The sequence below is a fragment of the Chionomys nivalis genome, chromosome X, assembly GCF_950005125.1.
Source record: "Chionomys nivalis chromosome X, mChiNiv1.1, whole genome shotgun sequence".
Lineage (NCBI taxonomy): Eukaryota > Metazoa > Chordata > Mammalia > Rodentia > Cricetidae > Chionomys > Chionomys nivalis.
In genome coordinates, this window is record NC_080112.1 from 98,294,386 (window position 1) to 98,303,280 (window position 8,895).

An 8,895-nucleotide genomic window follows, 5' to 3' on the forward strand; every position below is an offset into this window, starting at 1 on the left:
CATATAAATATGTGTGTACACATATACAGATGAATATACATGTAGTAAAGCACAGGCTGTGAATTAGGGAGGGGAACAGAAGGGGAAAGGGGAGGAGGGGAGTAATGTACATGCAGTACTCATGTACAAAAACGTAAGTAAACAGTATGTTGTAAGATGCCTTCCAACTTTTGCTTTGGCCTTTTGGTGCCATGAACACCCAGGTAAGGCCAACTACCTTGCTAATCAGGACAAGTGGAGGGGCCCTGAGATGACAGGCATTTGAAGGAGGCCATCTGAGTTCCTCCAGGCCACTTAGCCAACTAGCTGGGTATCCTAGAGTGACCAAGTAGATGGGAAGCCAAGTAATTTTACAGTAAGTCTCACTCAGATTTCTCACCTACACAGTCATGAGTACAATAAGTTATTGTTTTAAGACCCAACTTAGGGAGTGGTTTATTCATCAACAATGTAGAACTCGGACATTGAATGTTGCAGTAGCAGCTCGAAGGTCACATACAACTAAGAGAGCAATTTTCTTTCTTTTTTAAATTCTCCCATAATTCTATCCTGAGCACAGTTTCCCCTCCCTCCACTGCTCCCCACACCTCTCTGCCCCAGATCTAACCCCCCTTCATTTCCCTTCAGAAAAGAGCAGGTTTCCCAGGGATAGCAGCTGAAAACGGCATAACCATTGCTGGTGGGAGTGTTTTTCTTAATAGCAGTTTGACAAAATAGTTGTTTTGCCTCCATGTGTACCACAATGCATGCCTGGTTCCTGCAGAGGCAAAAAAAAAGGTATTAGAGTTACAGATATTTGTGAACTATCATGTGGGTGCTAGGAATTGAATCTGGGTCCTCTGGAAGAGCAGATGATGCTCTTAGCTGTTGAGCTATCTCTCCAGCCCCCAAGGGAACTTTTTTAGAATGATGTCAGATACTTGGGAATGTGTCCATGTGAATAGGGAGCTTCTCTATGATGATGGTAGGTCTTTGAGAATGTATATATGTTCATAGGGCAAAGCTAGAAGAAAGTAGCCTAGAGATGTAGAAGAGGGAGGAGAGGGCTGATGTATGAGGTATCTAAGAAGGGAAGATGAGAGCCAAACTCTGGGCATAAGAAGGGTGGTACACTTAAGCTTCTAAAGAAAGATGCTTTCTCTCCCATGAATCTATAAAAATATGAGGTTGCCCTGTGTAGTAAAGAGAATATACAAAGGTTACATAGAAATTGATTAGTATCCCAGGAATGGTTAACATGTTCCTTATCAGGATTACTTACAAGCCAGAAAGTAACTGATATATATCAGTTTATGTGTGTGTGTGTGTGTGTGTGTGTGTGCATGTATGTTTGTATTTGGACTAGCAACTGGGTTACCTTCTGCTAAAGCCATTGTGAACATTAAAGCCATACCTCCACATAGTTGATCTGCTCTGGACTCAATCAGCTTTCAGAATAATAGAGGCTTTTACTTTGGGTTGTGGTATATAACTGTATCATATAAACACTTTGGCTTTGCCTTTGATAGCCATAGACTTCACATGCTAATAAGAAAACGGTATGTCCAGGGAAAGTGGAAAAGCAACTTTGTTTAATAACAACCTCTTTTAAATCACCTATTTTAGAAAAGTATAACCATATATAAAATTAGACAAACTAGCACAATGAACCTGCATATGTCTATCATCCACCTTCAATAATTATTAATTTCTTAAAAACAACAAAGAAGCCGGGCGGTGGTGGCGCACGCCTTTAATCCCAGCACTTGGGAGGCAGAGGTAGGCGGATCTCTGTGAGTTCGAGACCAGCCTGGTCTACAAGAGCTAGTTCCAGGACAGGCTCCAAAGCCACAGAGAAACCCTGTCTCGAAAAACCAAAAAAAAAAAAAACAAAGAAGTTCGAAAGTAAGACCTATAAATTCAATATTAGGGAGGGTGAAACAGGATAATTGCAAGGCCAGCCTGGACTACATGATGAGTTTCAGATAAGTCTGAGATATAAGGAGAGCTTGTCTATAAAAACATAAAGATAAGAAATAATTAGCAATTTTTGCCCATAATTTAAATGATACACATATCTTATTATATCCATAGATGATCCTCATTATTCAAAACTTTTATATTTATGCCTTGGCCTGTTGCTAGAATTTCTCTCTGCTCCCGTAGTTAGTACTTGTGGTACTCTCACGGTAGTTCATGGACCTACACAGAGGGCCAGGCACTCGATGTTCTCAGCTGAGGTTGAATAGGGAACACACTGCCTTTCTCCTATCTGGTATTTCACTGTGTCCTTTTCATGGTCTTTTTAATGCTATGTTTTATGCCTTTTGTTGGTGATTTCATTGCTTAAAGAAGCCACTGATAATAATGTTAACCCCAGAGAGGTGTGCTGTATCTTATGAGGACTATGTATGATTAGATAAGTTTCACTCTGGCACGAGCTATCATGTTTTGGGCTATGATTTTGTAAGTTGTGAATCAGCAATCATGTACTTCTAGAAAAAGAAAGAAGAAAGTTGCCAACCTATGCATGAGACTGCTCAGATAAGTGAAAATGTTTTTTGGGGGGGAATAGTGTGTGTGTGTGTGTGTGTGTGTGTGTACGTGTGTGTGTGTGTGTGTATGTACGTGTGTGTAGGCCAGAGGTCAACATTGAGTGTCTTAGTTACTGCTCTATTTCTGTGAAGAGGTACCATGAACAAGGCAGCATGTAAAATAGATCATTTAATTGGGGACTTGCTTATAGTTTAAGAGGGTGAGTCCCTAACCATCATGTTGTAAGGAGCAGTGGGCTGTGTTCCTGCCGTCCCAGCTCCCGGCCACCTGGCTAGCTTATGCCCCGAAATAACAACACACAAATTGTATTCTTTTAAACATTGCTTGGCGCATTAGCTCTAGCCTCTTACTGGCTAACTCTCACATCTTGCTTTAACCCATTTCTAATAATGTGTGTAGCACCACAAGGTGGCTTATCAGGGAAGATCTTAACCTGCGTCTGTGTAGGATGGGAGAATCATGGCGACTGACTGACTCTGCTTCTTTCTCCCAGCATTCTGTTCTGTCTACTCCGCCTACCTGATTTTCTGTCCTATTAAAGGGCCAAAGCAGTTTCTTTATTTAACCAATGAAATCAACACAAAACAGAAGACTCCCATATCACCATCATGGTGGGGAGCATGGTAGCCAGCAGGAAGGCGTGGTACTGGAGCAGTAGCTGAGAGTTTACTTATTATCCACAAGAATCAGGGAGGGAGGAAGGGAGGGAGGGAGGGAGAGAGAGAGAGAGAGAGAGAGAGAGAGAGAGAGAGAGAGAGAGAGAGACTGAGACTGGGCTTGCCATAGCCTTTTGAAACCTCAAAGTCTGTCCCCAGTGACAAACTTCCTCCAACAGGGCCACACTTCCTAATTCCTCCCCAAACTGTTCCACTAACTGGGGATCAAGCACTTGAATATATGAGCCTGTGAAGGCCATTCTCATTCAAACTATTATAGGGCTATATTATACAGGCCCATATTTTTACATTGTATGGCGGCCAGACTTTTAGTCCACAGTTTGCACCTGGCCACACAGAAGGTGGTCACCTAGCCTTTCCAGACAAACTGACGCCATCCTAAACAAAGGGTCAGGATATGCTAATGTCACTCTGCTCCTTCTTTGTGATTCTGGGAGATCACCTGGGGAAGAGGTGTCACTCTACCTGACAGAGCAGGCATAGACTGGAAGACAAGACAGAGCAGGCATAGATTGGAAGGTGTGACAGAACGGGCATAGAAAGGTGTGGACGTGACCACAGTCATTTGCCTGGATACCTAGGAAACAAAATGCTAATTTCCCCCTCACTTTACATTTTGGTAAAAAAGCTGTTTGAAAAATAAACACGGGTGGGGATGGAGAGATGGCTCAGAGGTTAAGAGCATTGCCTGCTCTTCCAAAGGTCCTGAGTTCAATTCCCAGCAACCACATGGTGGCTCACAACCATCTGTAATGAGATCTGGTGCCCTCTGCTGGCCTTCAGGCATACACACAGACAGAATATTGTATACATAATAATTAAATAATAAATATTTTTTTATATTTATTTATTTATTATGTATACAATATTCTGTCTGTGTGTCTGGAGCCAGAAGAGGGCATCAGATCTCATTTCAGATGGTTGTGAGCCACCATGTGGTTGCTGGGAATTGAACTCAGGACCTTTGGAAGAGCAGGCAGTGCTCTTAACCTCTGAGCCATCTCTCCAGCCCCAATAATAAATATTTTTAAAAAAAGAAAAATAAATGCAGGTAAGTTTTTAGGATGTAAACTCAGGATTTCATGAGGGATCACTAAAAACTTTGTCCCGATAAAAAGATGTGAGTTGTGTCTTTAGTCTCACACCTCCCCACTGGTCTGTGAAATCATTTATGGCCTGGGCTGGTCCCGGACCCCGACAAACTACCATACTTTCCATCTTATTTTTTGAGACGGGAACTCTCAGTGAACCTGCAGCTCTCAATGGGACCTCAGTGACCCTTGTATTTCTGCCTCCACAGAGCTCTGGTTGTTTGGCATGGGTCCTAGGGAGCTCAGGTTGTCGCATTCACTTTGCTGACTGAACTATATCACCCCAGCCTCACTACAGTTCTAATTTGCATTTCTAATGGCTAAGGATATTGAACTTTTCAGCCAATTAATTTTTAAAATATATTTGTTGAACCAGGTGGCAGTGGCACACGCCTTTAAACCCAGCACTCGGGAGGCAGAGGCAGGCAGATCTCTGTGAGTTCAAGGCCAGCCTGGTCTACAGAGGGAGTTCTGGGACAGCCAGATCTGTTACACAGAGAAACCCTGTCTCAAAAAACAATGTATTTGTTAGTTTATTTGTGTACTGTGTGTCAGTGATGTTGTGTATGTGTGCATGTATGTATTGCATGTGTGTATTACATGTATGTGGAGGTCAGAGGATAACTTATGAGACTGAATTCAGATCATTAGGTTTGGCAGCAGGTGCCTTTACCTGCTGAGCCATCTTTCTAGCCCCTTAATTTAGTTTTTTAATTCATGTATAAAGTAACAGTTCCATTAGGGCATTTTAGAACAGCTTGTTTTTGTTGACTTTTCCTGCCCAGTCTTCTCCCTCATCCCCACCTTGTACCTTCCATCCAGTCTTCCGGTTTTAACTCTCATGTCTCATGTATTCTAATATCGTTCTCATTTTCCTTCCTTCAAACCTTTTTTCTCATTAATGGACTCTTTAAAGTGTTATTATTATATGCTATTTATACATAATAATGGGTCTCATTATGAGCATTTTCATAATGTACCTAATGTGTTTTGATCATATTTACCCTGTATGCTCTTTTGTCCCACTCTACTCCAGCCTTCTTTCCACTTTCATATTTCATCTGGGACTCGATGAGTGTAATTAGGGTTGTTGATAGGAACACTGGTGAGAGTTTGTTTACAGGAGCATGGCTACATGACTGGAAAAAAAATAACTCCCCCTCCTCTGTCAACATTAACTACATTTAAATCCTCAGGAAGGGGTAAAGTCATGGTCCTGTTTCTAGTTTCATGACCTGTACCCATAGTCCCACAAAAATGTTATTTTCTTCTTTTGCTGTCTGTTCAAGTCATTTGCCCTGTATGTCTAGAGTTGAAGTTTTAGGTAATCAGCCTTCTTTTCTATGTATAGCTGGCAACGATTTTTCTCCCATCCCGTAGTGTAGTAGGGAGCTGCGGGCTGTGTTCCACTGTCCAGCTCCTGGCCACCAGCTAGCTTTATACCCGAAATAACAACATACAAATTGTATTCTTTTAAACACTGCTTGGCCCATTATGTCTAGCCTCTCCTTGGCTAACTCTCTTGACTAACCCATCTTTAGTAATCTGTGTAGCACCAGTCTTACCAGGAGAGATTCAACATGTCTGACCTGGCAGCTTGCTCCATTGCATCTCTGACCCAGAGAGGAGAGGAATGGCATCGTCTGCCTCACTTCCTCTTCCTCCCAGCATTCTGTTCTGTTTACTCCACCCACCTATGTTCTAACCTATGAGGGCCAAGCAGTTTCTTTTTTAATTAACCAATGACCTTCCTCCATCATTTCCCCTTTTTCTGTTTAACAAAAAAAGGAAGGCTTTAACTTTAACATAGTAAAATTACATATAACAAAACAGTTATCAAGCAAGAATTACAGTTACAATATTTACATCTATTTTATCTTTATCATAACTAAGGAAAACTATAACTATAACTAACTATCTATTCTTCAACTCCATCAAAGACTCGAGAAGGATACAATATTACCTAAGCAAACAAGTGTTGAGTTTTTCCCTTGTTGTGTAAAAGCTTTATAATTTCATGATGTCTCACTTGCGAATTCTTGGGATTATTTCCTGCGATACTTGAATCTCTTTCAGAAAGTTTCTGCTTATGCCTCTATCTTAAAGAAACACAGAACAACAAACACCTTTATTCCATGAACTCCAGAGATGGTTTATTTGGCTTTCTGGGCTTTGATCTTCCTCAGCTGCTCCTTGTTCTATCACACTGAGCCCAGTCTTGATGCAATATAGCCAAGAAGCTTACCCTGCTGGAATTCATGGGTATCTCTTGAAATGTGGCCCCTATGTTTTTCTCCAGCACCTTCGTAATTTGATCCAGCTGAATTAATTTTTGTTCAGTGTGAGAGTCAAAAATCTACTTTATTTAATTTATAGTTTCCCCAGCACTATTTGTGTGTGTGTTGCTCTTTTGTTGACAATCAAGTGGTTGTAGCTGCATGGCTTTATTTATGGGTTTCCTCTTCTAGTCCATGTCTGTTGTACTGCTTTTGTTGCCATGACCTTGTAGCAGAATTTGAAATTAGATATTGGGATACTTCTAGCAATGTGCGTTCTGCTTTGGCTATTTCAAGATCTTTGGTGCTTTCTTAAGAATTTTAGGATATTTTTTCTACTGTGGAGAACATTGTTGGAATTTTTATGGGAATTGTATTGACTCTTTATAACTGTAATAACTTAAATACCAATATGATGTTATAGATTTGATTTTCAGATGTTGTCCCAGTCTATAGCTTAGATTTTTGTTCTAAGTCTTTTCTAGAACAAGGAGTTAATTCTGTTTAACTCTAATTTAAAAAATCATGACCTCATTCTGCCCATGTTCAGAGAACCTGATTGAAGCTGAATTCAAAAGTAATAAACAAAACAATGAACTAATTTGTTCAGCAGAGGGAGTTTCAAGGCAGGATAGTATTGAGGCTGGAGTACTCTAGTGAGAAGAAGCAACAAGTCAAGCAGAAAGGTAGGACAAATGTGCAGTTTGATGAAGAAACGAGTACCTAAACCTAGCATGCATCACAGTGCTTCCTTGCTCCAGAATGGATGCAGAAGGAAATGTTTCCCCAGGGTCAGCATCAAAGGCACATGTAAGCCACTCAAACTGGAGTTCTGCTTTTGCAGGCATAGAAGAAGCAAGTGCAACTGAGTCATGAAGACTTGCTGCTCCAAGGTTCTGGAAAGCACCTGAATCCTGGCACTGTGTGGTATGGTTGAATTCTGTGGAAAGAGATCCTGAGAAGCCATTTCATGGAGCTGGGAAGGTGAAGTCTAAATGATAGCAGAAACCAGGATGTTGAAAATTCTAGAACTGTGCTTATCCACCGAGGAAATCTTGCGAGCAGAAAGTGGAACAGGCCCAAGACAACAGTCACCTGTGCTGTAGGTGACAAAACTGGTGCTGGTGCTGCCCAAATTTAGAGCTCAGAGACTCTATCATAAGTTCTACATGCTAGACATGGAGCTGTAGGATTAGGTAGTTGTTCTGCTGCATTTTTGTTTAGCTTTAATCCAACCTTTTCTTGCTATTCTCTTATTATTTCTCCTTTGGGATAGGGATGTTTATTTCTTTGTTATTATATATTAGAAGTATTCAACTTGTATTTTGATTTTATAGGTGCTCAAAGTTAAGGGGTAGGCTTGAGTCTCAGAAGAGAATTTGAGTTTTTGAGCAGAGCTGTGGCTGTGAAAGGCTGTGGGAGATAGACCAAATGCATTCTGACATTAGCATGAGACTTTAGGAACAGGGCTAAGGTAATATGTTTGGTTATTGGGTTGACAGGAGTGGAATTGAAATGATTAATTTTCATTGCCAATTTAATAGAATTTAGAATTACCTATGAGACAGTTATGTGCTTGTGTGTAAATGCAATTCTAAAGAGATTTACCTTAGAAGGAAAAATTTTCCTTAAATAAAGTCTAATATGTTCTCTAATTTGTTCTTAGTCTTTTCTAGAACAAGGAGTTAATTCTGTTAACTCTAATTTAAAAAATCATGACCTCATTCTTCCCATGTTCAGAGAACCTAATTGAAGCTGAATTCAAATGTAATAAACAAAAAAATATGAACTATGAGCTGGAGTCCCAGACCAAATAAAAAGGAGAAACTGAGAGGAGCACCAGCATCTATCTCTTTGTTTCCTTCTTCTATTTATGTCAGGTGGGTGCATTTCTGTTTGTCTGTTTATTGGTTTTCTATTCATTTCTAGTTTGTGTCTTATGCAACCCAGTAGCACAATTTCAATAGATGCTGTCTATATAATAAATATTAATATCTGATAGAGTGATTATCCCTAGTTTATTCATTCGAATATGTTTTGGCTATTCTCATGTCTTTACTTTTCCTTATATGTTGTGGAATAAACTTGGATATATCTATGAGAAATCTCATGAATTTTTGATAGTAATTATGTTATACTATATATACTTATATAATTATATAGAGATCAGTTTGAGAAAAAATACACCTTTACTATGTTAACTATTCTCTGTTGAGTCATATTCTCGCTATATACTTCAGACAGTCTTCTAATGTGCTGTGTAACACAGGGTGACCTTGAGCTAATGGCAGACCTGTCTTCGTCTTCTGAGTTCTA